The sequence below is a fragment of the Martes martes genome (genome assembly GCF_963455335.1).
Source record: "Martes martes genome assembly, chromosome: 12".
Lineage (NCBI taxonomy): Eukaryota > Metazoa > Chordata > Mammalia > Carnivora > Mustelidae > Martes > Martes martes.
In genome coordinates this window covers 33,934,892-33,948,046 of record NC_137900.1, presented here as the reverse complement: position 1 = coordinate 33,948,046, position 13,155 = coordinate 33,934,892, and positions in this window count along the sequence as shown.

Here is a 13,155-nt window from a genome sequence, read left to right as displayed (position 1 = left end):
CTTTGTTCTCCCTTCTTTCCTCAAGTGGGAAGACACTGCCACGAGTGGGTGTCCGCCTGAAGCTCTTTTGCTGAACACAGACCAGCTGATGGTCCCTAACATGGAGGTGCGAGGCTAGGGCCCTGTACGCCACTCTGCATGGTTCCCACAGACTCAGTGCCCACCCCTTCCATCCTTCGACCGTCTCACAACTAGGGCGAGTCCGTCCTGACGCCCACTTTCCTCACGAATTGGGTTGCGTTTCTGAGTGGTCCAGAGGAGGGAGGACCAAAGTGCGTGTTCTTCCTAGATAGGTTTTGGAAACCTACGAGCTGGAGCCTGCACTGAACTCACAGAAACTAACCTGCCCAGGGTCCGTCCTTCTTCTATCTTCTTTCCTCCACTGGCAAGACACTGCGACGAGTAGGTGTCCGCCGGAAGCTGTTTCACTGAACCCAAACCCTCCGCTGGTCACCGCCATGGATGTGCGAGACGAGGGCCCTGGATGCCGCTCTGCATGCTTCCAACAGACTCAGTTCCAACCGCTTCCATCCTTCGACCGTCTGCGAACTGTGGCCAGTCCGTCTTCAGGCACACTCTCCTCACGAATTTTGAAGCATTTCAGAGAGCTACAGAGTGGGGAGGTCCAAAGTTCGTGTTCTTCCTCTACACCTTTGATCAACCTAAGAGCTGTAGCCTGCACTGAACTCACAGAATCCAACCGGCCCCGAGTCCCTCCTTCTTCGCTCTTCTTTCCTCCACTGCGAAGACACTGCCCCGAGTGGGGGTCCGCCTGACGCTGTGTCACTGAACACAGACCTTCCGATGGCCACCGGTAGGGACGTGCGAGACTAGGGCCGTGTACGCCAGTCTGCATGTTTCCAGCAGAGACAGATGCAACGGTTTCCAACCTTGGCCTGTCTCAAAACTGTGGCGAGTCCGTCCTGACGCACACTTTCATCACGGTTGTTGAAGCTTTGGGAGTGGTCCAGAGTCGGGAGGAGCAAGGGTCGTGTTCTTCCTATATACGTTATGGAACCCTAAGAGCTGGAGCCTGCACTGAACTCACAGAATCCAACCTGCCCCGAGTCCGTCCTTCTTCTCTCTTCTTTCCTCCACTGCGAAGACACTGCCCCGAGTGCGGGTCCGCCTGACGCTGTGTCACTGAACACAGACCTTCCGATGGCCACCGGTAGGGACGTGCGAGACGAGGGCTGTGTACGCCAGTCTGCATGTTTCCAGCAGCGTCATTTGCAACGGTTTCCAACCTTGGCCTGTCTCAAAACTGTGGCGAGTCTGTCCTTACGCACACTTTCATCACGGTTGTTGAAGCTTTGGGAGAGGTACAGAGTCGGGAGGAGCAAAGGTCGTGTTCTTCCTCTATAGCGTTGGAACCCTAAGAGCTGGAGCCTGCACTGAAGTCACAGAATCCAACCTGCCCCGAGTCCGTCCTTCTTCTCTCTTCTTTCCTCCACTGGGAAGACACTGCCCCGAGTGGGGGTTCGCCTGACGCTGTGTCACTGAACACAGACCTTCCGATGGCCTCCGGTGGGACGTGTGAGACTAGGGACGTGTACGCCTGTCTGCATGTTTCCAGCAGAGACAGATGCAACGGTTTCCAACCTTGGCCTGTCTCAAAACTGTGGCGAGTCCGTCCTGACGCACACTTTCATCACGGTTGTTGAAGCTTTGGGAGTGGTCCAGAGTCGGGAGGAGCAAGGGTCGTGTTCTTCCTATATACGTTATGGAACCCTAAGAGCTGGAGCCTGCACTGAACTCACAGAATCCAACCTGCCCCGAGTCCGTCCTTCTTCTCTCTTCTTTCCTCCACTGCGAAGACACTGCCCCGAGTGCGGGTCCGCCTGACGCTGTGTCACTGAACACAGACCTTCCGATGGCCACCGGTAGGGACGTGCGAGACGAGGGCTGTGTACGCCAGTCTGCATGTTTCCAGCAGCGTCATTTGCAACGGTTTCCAACCTTGGCCTGTCTCAAAACTGTGGCGAGTCTGTCCTTACGCACACTTTCATCACGGTTGTTGAAGCTTTGGGAGAGGTACAGAGTCGGGAGGAGCAAAGGTCGTGTTCTTCCTCTATAGTGTTGGAACCCTAAGAGCTGGAGCCTGCACTGAAGTCACAGAATCCAACCTGCCCCGAGTCCGTCCTTCTTCTCTCTTCTTTCCTCCACTGGGAAGACACTGCCCCGAGTGGGGGTCCGCCTGAAGAGGGTTCGCTGGACACAGTCATTTTGATGGTCACCAACATGGACGGGTGAGCCTTGGGCCCTGTAGGCCAGTCTGCCTGATTCCAGCAGAGTCAGATGCAACCGCTTCCTTCTTTCGGCTGTCTGCAAACTGTGGCCAGTCCGTCCTACGCACACTCTCCTCACGCATTTGGATGCGTTTCTGAGAGGTATAGAGGACGGAGGACCAAAGCTCAAGTTCTTCCTTTATACGTTTTGGAAACCTCCGAGCTGGAGCCTGCCCTGAAATCACAGAACCCAACCTGCCCAGAGTCTGTCTTTGTTCTCCCTTCTTTCCTCAAGTGGGAAGACACTGCCACGAGTGGGTGTCCGCCTGAAGCTCTTTTGCTGAACACAGACCAGCTGATGGTCCCTAACATGGAGGTGCGAGGCTAGGGCCCTGTACGCCATTCTGCATGGTTCCCACAGACTCAGTGCCCACCCCTTCCATCCTTCGACCGTCTCACAACTAGGGCGAGTCCGCCCTGACGCACACTTTCATCACGGTTGTTGAAGCTTTGGGAGTGGTCCAGAGCCGGGCTGAGCAAGGGTCGTGTTCTTCCTATATACGTTATGGAACCCTAAGAGCTGGAGCCTGCACTGAACTCACAGAATCCAACCTGCCCCGAGTCCGTCCTTCTTCTCTCTTCTTTCCTCCACTGCGAAGACACTGCCCCGAGTGCGGGTCCGCCTGACGCTGTGTCACTGAACACAGACCTTCCGATGGCCACCGGTAGGGACGTGCGAGACGAGGGCTGTGTACGCCAGTCTGCATGTTTCCAGCAGCGTCATTTGCAACGGTTTCCAACCTTGGCCTGTCTCAAAACTGTGGCGAGTCTGTCCTTACGCACACTTTCATCACGGTTGTTGAAGCTTTGGGAGAGGTACAGAGTCGGGAGGAGCAAAGGTCGTGTTCTTCCTCTATAGCGTTGGAACCCTAAGAGCTGGAGCCTGCACTGAAGTCACAGAATCCAACCTGCCCCGAGTCCGTCCTTCTTCTCTCTTCTTTCCTCCACTGGGAAGACACTGCCCCGAGTGGGGGTTTGCCTGACGCTGTGTCACTGAACACAGACCTTCCGATGGCCTCCGGTGGGACGTGTGAGACTAGGGACGTGTACGCCTGTCTGCATGTTTCCAGCAGAGACAGATGCAACGGTTTCCAACCTTGGCCTGTCTCAAAACTGTGGCGAGTCCGTCCTGACGCACACTATCCTCACGAATGTTGAAGCTTTGGGAGTGGTCCAGAGTCGGGAGGAGCAAAGGTCGTGTTCTTCCTATATACGTTGTGGAACCCTAAGAGCTGGAGCCTGCACTGAACTCACAGAATCCAACCTGCCCCGAGTCCGTCCTTCTTCTCTCTTCTTTCCTCCACTGGGAAGACACTGCCCCGAGTGGGGGTCCGCCTGAAGAGGGTTCGCTGGACACAGTCATTTTGATGGTCACCAACATGGACGGGTGAGACTTGGGCCCTGTAGGCCAGTCTGCCTGATTCCAGCAGAGTCAGATGCAACCGCTTCCTTCTTTCGGCTGTCTGCAAACTGTGGCCAGTCCGTCCTACGCACACTCTCCTCACGCATTTGGATGCGTTTCTGAGAGGTATAGAGGACGGAGGACCAAAGCTCAAGTTCTTCCTTTATACGTTTTGGAAACCTCCGAGCTGGAGCCTGCCCTGAAATCACAGAACCCAACCTGCCCAGAGTCTGTCTTTGTTCTCCCTTCTTTCCTCAAGTGGGAAGACACTGCCACGAGTGGGTGTCCGCCTGAAGCTCTTTTGCTGAACACAGACCAGCTGATGGTCCCTAACATGGAGGTGCGAGGCTAGGGCCCTGTACACCACTCTGCATGGTTCCCACAGACTCAGTGCCCACCCCTTCCATCCTTCGACCGTCTCACAACTAGGGCGAGTCCGCCCTGACGCACACTTTCATCACGGTTGTTGAAGCTTTGGGAGTGGTCCAGAGCCGGGAGGAGCAAGGGTCGTGTTCTTCCTATATACGTTATGGAACCCTAAGAGCTGGAGCCTGCACTGAACTCACAGAATCCAACCTGCCCCGAGTCCGTCCTTCTTCTCTCTTCTTTCCTCCACTGCGAAGACACTGCCCCGAGTGCGGGTCCGCCTGACGCTGTGTCACTGAACACAGACCTTCCGATGGCCACCCGTAGGGACGTGCGAGACGAGGGCTGTGTACGCCAGTCTGCATGTTTCCAGCAGCGTCATTTGCAACGGTTTCCAACCTTGGCCTGTCTCAAAACTGTGGTGAGTCTGTCCTTACGCACACTTTCATCACGGTTGTTGAAGCTTTGTGAGAGTTACAGAGTCGGGAGGAGCAAAGGTCGTGTTCTTCCTCTATAGCGTTGGAACCCTAAGAGCTGGAGCCTGCACTGAAGTCACAGAATCCAACCTGCCCCGAGTCCGTCCTTCTTCTCTCTTCTTTCCTCCACTGGGAAGACACTGCCCCGAGTGGGGGTTTGCCTGACGCTGTGTCACTGAACACAGACCTTCCGATGGCCTCCGGTGGGACGTGTGAGACTAGGGACGTGTACGCCTGTCTGCATGTTTCCAGCAGAGACAGATGCAACGGTTTCCAACCTTGGCCTGTCTCAAAACTGTGGCGAGTCCGTCCTGACGCACACTATCCTCACGAATGTTGAAGTTTTGGGAGTGGTCCAGAGTCGGGAGGAGCAAAGGTCGTGTTCTTCCTATATACGTTGTGGAACCCTAAGAGCTGGAGCCTGCACTGAACTCACAGAATCCAACCTGCCCCGAGTCCGTCCTTCTTCTCTCTTCTTTCCTCCACTGGGAAGACACTGCCCCGAGTGGGGGTCCGCCTGAAGAGGGTTCGCTGGACACAGTCATTTTGATGGTCACCAACATGGACGGGTGAGACTTGGGCCCTGAAGGCCAGTCTGCCTGATTCCAGCAGAGTCAGATGCAACCGCTTCCTTCTTTCGGCTGTCTGCAAACTGTGGCCAGTCCGTCCTACGCACACTCTCCTCACGCATTTGGATGCGTTTCTGAGAGGTATAGAGGACGGAGGACCAAAGCTCAAGTTCTTCCTTTATACGTTTTGGAAACCTCCGAGCTGGAGCCTGCCCTGAAATCACAGAACCCAACCTGCCCAGAGTCTGTCTTTGTTCTCCCTTCTTTCCTCAAGTGGGAAGACACTGCCACGAGTGGGTGTCCGCCTGAAGCTCTTTTGCTGAACACAGACCAGCTGATGGTCCCTAACATGGAGGTGCGAGGCTAGGGCCCTGTACGCCACTCTGCATGGTTCCCACAGACTCAGTGCCCACCCCTTCCATCCTTCGACCGTCTCACAACTAGGGCGAGTCCGTCCTGACGCCCACTTTCCTCACGAATTGGGTTGCGTTTCTGAGTGGTCCAGAGGAGGGAGGACCAAAGTGCGTGTTCTTCCTAGATAGGTTTTGGAAACCTACGAGCTGGAGCCTGCACTGAACTCACAGAAACTAACCTGCCCAGGGTCCGTCCTTCTTCTATCTTCTTTCCTCCACTGGCAAGACACTGCGACGAGTAGGTGTCCGCCGGAAGCTGTTTCACTGAACCCAAACCCTCCGCTGGTCACCGCCATGGATGTGCGAGACGAGGGCCCTGGATGCCGCTCTGCATGCTTCCAACAGACTCAGTTCCAACCGCTTCCATCCTTCGACCGTCTGCGAACTGTGGCCAGTCCGTCTTCAGGCACACTCTCCTCACGAATTTTGAAGCATTTCAGAGAGCTACAGAGTGGGGAGGTCCAAAGTTCGTGTTCTTCCTCTACACCTTTGATCAACCTAAGAGCTGTAGCCTGCACTGAACTCACAGAATCCAACCGGCCCCGAGTCCGTCCTTCTTCGCTCTTCTTTCCTCCACTGCGAAGACACTGCCCCGAGTGGGGGTCCGCCTGACGCTGTGTCACTGAACACAGACCTTCCGATGGCCACCGGTAGGGACGTGCGAGACTAGGGCCGTGTACGCCAGTCTGCATGTTTCCAGCAGAGACAGATGCAACGGTTTCCAACCTTGGCCTGTCTCAAAACTGTGGCGAGTCCGTCCTGACGCACACTTTCATCACGGTTGTTGAAGCTTTGGGAGAGGTACAGAGTCGGGAGGAGCAAAGGTCGTGTTCTTCCTCTATAGCGTTGGAACCCTAAGAGCTGGAGCCTGCACTGAAGTCACAGAATCCAACCTGCCCCGAGTCCGTCCTTCTTCTCTCTTCTTTCCTCCCTTGGGAAGACACTGCCCCGAGTGGGGGTCCGCCTGAAGAGGGTTCGCTGGACACAGTCATTTTGATGGTCACCAACATGGACGGGTGAGACTTGGGCCCTGTAGGCCAGTCTGCCTGATTCCAGCAGAGTCAGATGCAACCGCTTCCTTCTTTCGGCTGTCTGCAAACTGTGGCCAGTCCGTCCTACGCACACTCTCCTCACGCATTTGGATGCGTTTCTGAGAGGTATAGAGGACGGAGGACCAAAGCTCAAGTTCTTCCTTTATACGTTTTGGAAACCTCCGAGCTGGAGCCTGCCCTGAAATCACAGAACCCAACCTGCCCAGAGTCTGTCTTTGTTCTCCCTTCTTTCCTCAAGTGGGAAGACACTGCCACGAGTGGGTGTCCGCCTGAAGCTCTTTTGCTGAACACAGACCAGCTGATGGTCCCTAACATGGAGGTGCGAGGCTAGGGCCCTGTACGCCACTCTGCATGGTTCCCACAGACTCAGTGCCCACCCCTTCCATCCTTCGACCGTCTCACAACTAGGGCGAGTCCGCCCTGACGCACACTTTCATCACGGTTGTTGAAGCTTTGGGAGTGGTCCAGAGCCGGGAGGAGCAAGGGTCGTGTTCTTCCTATATACGTTATGGAACCCTAAGAGCTGGAGCCTGCACTGAACTCACAGAATCCAACCTGCCCCGAGTCCGTCCTTCTCTCTTCTTTCCTCCACTGCGAAGACACTGCCCCGAGTGCGGGTCCGCCTGACGCTGTGTCACTGAACACAGACCTTCCGATGGCCACCGGTAGGGACGTGCGAGACGAGGGCTGTGTACGCCAGTCTGCATGTTTCCAGCAGAGACAGATGCAACGGTTTCCAACCTTGGCCTGTCTCAAAACTGTGGCGAGTCTGTCCTTACGCACACTTTCATCACGGTTGTTGAAGCTTTGTGAGAGGTACAGAGTCGGGAGGAGCAAAGGTCGTGTTCTTCCTCTATAGTGTTGGAACCCTAAGAGCTGGAGCCTGCACTGAAGTCACAGAATCCAACCTGCCCCGAGTCCGTCCATCTTCTCTCTTCTTTCCTCCACTGGGAAGACACTGCCCCGAGTGGGGGTTCGCCTGACGCTGTGTCACTGAACACAGACCTTCCGATGGCCTCCGGTGGGACGTGTGAGACTAGGGACGTGTACGCCTGTCTGCATGTTTCCAGCAGAGACAGATGCAACGGTTTCCAACCTTGGCCTGTCTCAAAACTGTGGCGAGTCCGTCCTGACGCACACTATCCTCACGAATGTTGAAGCTTTGGGAGTGGTCCAGAGTCGGGAGGAGCAAAGGTTGTGTTCTTCCTATATACGTTGTGGAACCCTAAGAGCTGGAGCCTGCACTGAACTCACAGAATCCAACCTGCCCCGAGTCCGTCCTTCTTCTCTCTTCTTTCCTCCACTGGGAAGACACTGCCCCGTGTGGGGGTCCGCCTGAAGAGGGTTCGCTGGACACAGTCATTTTGATGGTCACCAACATGGACGGGTGAGCCTTGGGCCCTGTAGGCCAGTCTGCCTGATTCCAGCAGAGTCAGATGCAACCGCTTCCTTCTTTCGGCTGTCTGCAAACTGTGGCCAGTCCGTCCTACGCACACTCTCCTCACGCATTTGGATGCGTTTCTGAGAGGTATAGAGGACGGAGGACCAAAGCTCAAGTTCTTCCTTTATACGTTTTGGAAACCTCCGAGCTGGAGCCTGCCCTGAAATCACAGAACCCAACCTGCCCAGAGTCTGTCTTTGTTCTCCCTTCTTTCCTCAAGTGGGAAGACACTGCCACGAGTGGGTGTCCGCCTGAAGCTCTTTTGCTGAACACAGACCAGCTGATGGTCCCTAACATGGAGGTGCGAGGCTAGGGCCCTGTACGCCACTCTGCATGGTTCCCACAGACTCAGTGCCCACCCCTTCCATCCTTCGACCGTCTCACAACTAGGGCGAGTCCGTCCTGACGCACACTCTCCTCACGAATTGGGTTGCGTTTCTGAGCGGTCCAGAGGAGGGAGGACCAAAGTGCGTGTTCTTCCTAGATAGGTTTTGGAAACCTACGAACTGGAGCCTGCACTGAACTCACAGATTCCAACCTGCCCAGGGTCCGTCCTTCTTCGCTCTTCTTTCCTCCACTGGCAAGACACTGCGACGAGTAGGTGTCCGCCGGAAGCTGTTTCACTCAACCCAAACCCTCCGGTGGTCACCGGCATGGACGTGCGAGACTAGGGCCCTGGATGCCGCTCTGCATGCTTCCAACAGACTCAGTTCCAACCGCTTCCATCCTTCGACCGTCTGCGAACTGTGGCCAGTCCGTCTTCAGGCACACTCTCCTCACGAATTTTGAAGCATTTCAGAGAGCTACAGAGTGGGGAGGTCCAAAGTTCGTGTTCTTCCTCTACACCTTTGATCAACCTAAGAGCTGTAGCCTGCACTGAACTCACAGAATCCAACCGGCCCCGAGTCCGTCCTTCTTCGCTCTTCTTTCCTCCACTGCGAAGACACTGCCCCGAGTGGGGGTCCGCCTGACGCTGTGTCACTGAACACAGATCTTCCGATGGCCACCGGTAGGGACGTGTGAGACTAGGGCCGTGTACGCCAGTCTGCATGTTTCCAGCAGAGACAGATGCAACGGTTTCCAACCTTGGCCTGTCTCAAAACTGTGGCGAGTCCGTCCTGACGCACACTTTCATCACGGTTGTTGAAGCTTTGGGAGTGGTCCAGAGTCGGGAGGAGCAAGGGTCGTGTTCTTCCTATATACGTTATGGAACCCTAAGAGCTGGAGCCTTCACTGAAGTCACAGAATCCAACCTGCCCCGAGTCCGTCCTTCTTCTCTCTTCTTTCCTCCCCTGGGAAGACACTGCCCCGAGTGGGGGTCCGCCTGAAGAGGGTTCGCTGGACACAGTCATTTTGATGGTCACCAACATGGACGGGTGAGCCTTGGGCCCTGTAGGCCAGTCTGCCTGATTCCAGCAGAGTCAGATGCAACCGCTTCCTTCTTTCGGCTGTCTGCAAACTGTGGCCAGTCCGTCCTACGCACACTCTCCTCACGCATTTGGATGCGTTTCTGAGAGGTATAGAGGACGGAGGACCAAAGCTCAAGTTCTTCCTTTATACGTTTTGGAAACCTCCGAGCTGGAGCCTGCCCTGAAATCACAGAACCCAACCTGCCCAGAGTCTGTCTTTGTTCTCCCTTCTTTCCTCAAGTGGGAAGACACTGCCACGAGTGGGTATCCGCCTGAAGCTCTTTTGCTGAACACAGACCAGCTGATGGTCCCTAACATGGAGGTGCGAGGCTAGGGCCCTGTACGCCACTCTGCATGGTTCCCACAGACTCAGTGCCCACCCCTTCCATCCTTCGACCGTCTCACAACTAGGGCGAGTCCGCCCTGACGCACACTTTCATCACGGTTGTTGAAGCTTTGGGAGTGGTCCAGACCCGGGAGGAGCAAGGGTCGTGTTCTTCCTATATACGTTATGGAACCCTAAGAGCTGGAGCCTGCACTGAACTCACAGAATCCAACCTGCCCCGAGTCCGTCCTTCTTCTCTCTTCTTTCCTCCACTGCGAAGACACTGCCCCGAGTGCGGGTCCGCCTGACGCTGTGTCACTGAACACAGACCTTCCGATGGCCACCGGTAGGGACGTGCGAGACGAGGGCTGTGTACGCCAGTCTGCATGTTTCCAGCAGCGTCATTTGCAACGGTTTCCAACCTTGGCCTGTCTCAAAACTGTGGCGAGTCTGTCCTTACGCACACTTTCATCACGGTTGTTGAAGCTTTGGGAGAGGTACAGAGTCGGGAGGAGCAAAGGTCGTGTTCTTCCTCTATAGCGTTGGAACCCTAAGAGCTGGAGCCTGCACTGAAGTCACAGAATCCAACCTGCCCCGAGTCCGTCCTTCTTCTCTCTTCTTTCCTCCACTGGGAAGACACTGCCCCGAGTGGGGGTTCGCCTGACGCTGTGTCACTGAACACAGACCTTCCGATGGCCTCCGGTGGGACGTGTGAGACTAGGGACGTGTACGCCTGTCTGCATGTTTCCAGCAGAGACAGATGCAACGGTTTCCAACCTTGGCCTGTCTCAAAACTGTGGCGAGTCCGTCCTGACGCACACTATCCTCACGAATGTTGAAGCTTTGGGAGTGGTCCAGAGTCGGGAGGAGCAAAGGTCGTGTTCTTCCTAAATACGTTGTGGAACCCTAAGAGCTGGAGCCTGCACTGAACTCACAGAATCCAACCTGCCCCGAGTCCGTCCTTCTTCTCTCTTCTTTCCTCCACTGGGAAGACACTGCCCCGAGTGGGGGTCCGCCTGAAGAGGGTTCGCTGGACACAGTCATTTTGATGGTCACCAACATGGACGGGTGAGACTTGGGCCCTGTAGGCCAGTCTGCCTGATTCCAGCAGAGTCAGATGCAACCGCTTCCTTCTTTCGGCTGTCTGCAAACTGTGGCCAGTCCGTCCTACGCACACTCTCCTCACGCATTTGGATGCGTTTCTGAGAGGTATAGAGGACGGAGGACCAAAGCTCAAGTTCTTCCTTTATACGTTTTGGAAACCTCCGAGCTGGAGCCTGCCCTGAAATCACAGAACCCAACCTGCCCAGAGTCTGTCTTTGTTCTCCCTTCTTTCCTCAAGTGGGAAGACACTGCCACGAGTGGGTGTCCGCCTGAAGCTCTTTTGCTGAACACAGACCAGCTGATGGTCCCTAACATGGAGGTGCGAGGCTAGGGCCCTGTACGCCACTCTGCATGGTTCCCACAGACTCAGTGCCCACCCCTTCCATCCTTCGACCGTCTCACAACTAGGGCGAGTCCGCCCTGACGCACACTTTCATCACGGTTGTTGAAGCTTTGGGAGTGGTCCAGAGCCGGGAGGAGCAAGGGTCGTGTTCTTCCTATATACGTTATGGAACCCTAAGAGCTGGAGCCTGCACTGAACTCACAGAATCCAACCTGCCCCGAGTCCGTCCTTCTTCTCTCTTCTTTCCTCCACTGCGAAGACACTGCCCCGAGTGCGGGTCCGCCTGACGCTGTGTCACTGAACACAGACCTTCCGATGGCCACCGGTAGGGACGTGCGAGACGAGGGCTGTGTACGCCAGTCTGCATGTTTCCAGCAGCGTCATTTGCAACGGTTTCCAACCTTGGCCTGTCTCAAAACTGTGGCGAGTCTGTCCTTACGCACACTTTCATCACGGTTGTTGAAGCTTTGGGAGAGGTACAGAGTCGGGAGGAGCAAAGGTCGTGTTCTTCCTCTATAGCGTTGGAACCCTAAGAGCTGGAGCCTGCACTGAAGTCACAGAATCCAACCTGCCCCGAGTCCGTCCTTCTTCTCTCTTCTTTCCTCCACTGGGAAGACACTGCCCCGAGTGGGGGTTTGCCTGACGCTGTGTCACTGAACACAGAACTTCCGATGGCCTCCGGTGGGACGTGTGAGACTAGGGACGTGTACGCCTGTCTGCATGTTTCCAGCAGAGACAGATGCAACGGTTTCCAACCTTGGCCTGTCTCAAAACTGTGGCGAGTCCGTCCTGACGCACACTATCCTCACGAATGTTGAAGCTTTGGGAGTGGTCCAGAGTCGGGAGGAGCAAAGGTCGTGTTCTTCCTATATACGTTGTGGAACCCTAAGAGCTGGAGCCTGCACTGAACTCACAGAATCCAACCTGCCCCGAGTCCGTCCTTCTTCTCTCTTCTTTCCTCCACTGGGAAGACACTGCCCCGAGTGGGGGTCCGCCTGAAGAGGGTTCGCTGGACACAGTCATTTTGATGGTCACCAACATGGACGGGTGAGACTTGGGCCCTGTAGGCCAGTCTGCCTGATTCCAGCAGAGTCAGATGCAACCGCTTCCTTCTTTCGGCTGTCTGCAAACTGTGGCCAGTCCGTCCTACGCACACTCTCCTCACGCATTTGGATGCGTTTCTGAGAGGTATAGAGGACGGAGGACCAAAGCTCAAGTTCTTCCTTTATACGTTTTGGAAACCTCCGAGCTGGAGCCTGCCCTGAAATCACAGAACCCAACCTGCCCAGAGTCTGTCTTTGTTCTCCCTTCTTTCCTCAAGTGGGAAGACACTGCCACGAGTGGGTGTCCGCCTGAAGCTCTTTTGCTGAACACAGACCAGCTGATGGTCCCTAACATGGAGGTGCGAGGCTAGGGCCCTGTACGCCACTCTGCATGGTTCCCACAGACTCAGTGCCCACCCCTTCCATCCTTCGACCGTCTCACAACTAGGGCGAGTCCGCCCTGACGCACACTTTCATCACGGTTGTTGAAGCTTTGGGAGTGGTCCAGAGCCGGGAGGAGCAAGGGTCGTGTTCTTCCTATATACGTTATGGAACCCTAAGAGCTGGAGCCTGCACTGAACTCACAGAATCCAACCTGCCCCGAGTCCGTCCTTCTTCTCTCTTCTTTCCTCCACTGCGAAGACACTGCCCCGAGTGCGGGTCCGCCTGACGCTGTGTCACTGAACACAGACCTTCCGATGGCCACCCGTAGGGACGTGCGAGACGAGGGCTGTGTACGCCAGTCTGCATGTTTCCAGCAGCGTCATTTGCAACGGTTTCCAACCTTGGCCTGTCTCAAAACTGTGGTGAGTCTGTCCTTACGCACACTTTCATCACGGTTGTTGAAGCTTTGTGAGAGTTACAGAGTCGGGAGGAGCAAAGGTCGTGTTCTTCCTCTATAGCGTTGGAACCCTAAGAGCTGGA